We start from the raw sequence: 1,265 nt of genomic DNA, 5'->3' as shown, positions 1-1,265 counted from the left end.
AAGAAATAGGCTTCCCACTTCATAAACTCTAGGCAAGACTGTTTTCTTTGCTAAACATTTAAATTGCTCAGCCATTTTATGCATTAAAACCCAATTATAACTTAGTATGTTGGAGAATTTCAAACGCTATTCCCTGCAGCATCTGTGCCTAAGACTGCATTTTATCATTCAGTTGTTCAAACTCTAATACATGCTTTTACATATATAAAAAATAAATAAAAAATAAATAAATAACATAAAAGAGAAGAAAAAGGACTTTAAAACACAGAGAGGCATGTGACAAGACCTTGGCATTGCTCCCTAACATGGCAGTCCTCGAGGAACATGGGGCAAAGAATATTGCTTCCCAGTTTCACTGGACTTTGCTCCACTGTTAGGTGTGCATCTGGTTCTGTCCAGAAAAGGGATAAAGAGGAGAAATGTCTTGCTGTTGGGAGGCTATCCCCGTGTCCTGTAGAGCTCCAGTCAGCCCCATTCTGTGAAGGGTGTGTACAAAACTAACATGTTTGTTGTGATGGAGGGCAGTGGATAAGTAACAGAGGTTGTGAATATTACTTTAATGCTTTTTACTTTTTTTTTTTTAAAGCCTCCAGCACCCAGGTGTTCACAGGTAGCCTTCCATCAAAGTACTAACCAGGCCCCCAACGTGTTTAGCTTTCCAGATCATACTAGACCCGGCATGTTGAAGGCGGTGGGGCCATAGGCAAAAGTCTGGCACGCTTCACAAATTTGTACATCATCCTTGCACAGAGGCCATGCTAATCTTCTCTGTATCCTCCAATTTTGGTATATGTGCTGCTGAAGTGCATACAACTGCTTTTTAAACCATAAGTTAGGAAATCCTAGTCCACTAGTTTTGCATTTTTCCTGAGAAGTCTCTTTTAGTCTAATGCCTTGAACCCCATAAAGGAAGCTGGCATTCCCACCAGAAACGTGGTGGCTACAACACTCCAGATGATAAGCAAGTTGGTTGGATTAGAAAACCTAAAAGTTCAGGAAGAGCTGAAAATCAACTTATTTGTCAGCCTGGAAAGGAAAATGGAAATAAGATTAAGTGATTTGAATTTCTTAAAAAGGATGTGTTTTCTTTTGTGTTTTCCCTCCTGGCACTAGATCAAAGAAAGCCATATCCAAGTAACTGAAGTAAGATACAGAATTCCAAAGGGAAATAGCAAGAATGACTCTCCAGCATCTCCAGTGGGATCATGATATTAACATCTCCAAAACTCACCAGAGAGACATGCTGTTAGTTTCTTTCTCAACAT

At 39.8% G+C, this 1,265-nt stretch overlaps 1 non-coding gene across 1 annotated transcript; it reads right to left on the bottom strand.

Annotated features, from left to right (window-relative positions):
• Window positions 1-705: 705 nt before the first annotated feature.
• Window positions 706-807, bottom strand: LOC122236093. Its single transcript, XR_006214292.1, has one exon. It is a non-coding gene; the product is annotated as a U6 spliceosomal RNA (small nuclear RNA).
• Between the last annotated feature and the right edge of the window lie 458 nt (window positions 808-1,265).

Source organism: Panthera tigris, chromosome F3 (assembly GCF_018350195.1).
Source record: "Panthera tigris isolate Pti1 chromosome F3, P.tigris_Pti1_mat1.1, whole genome shotgun sequence".
NCBI lineage: Eukaryota > Metazoa > Chordata > Mammalia > Carnivora > Felidae > Panthera > Panthera tigris.
Note: the sequence above shows the minus strand (reverse complement) of the source record. Positions and strands in the feature narration are given on the sequence as shown.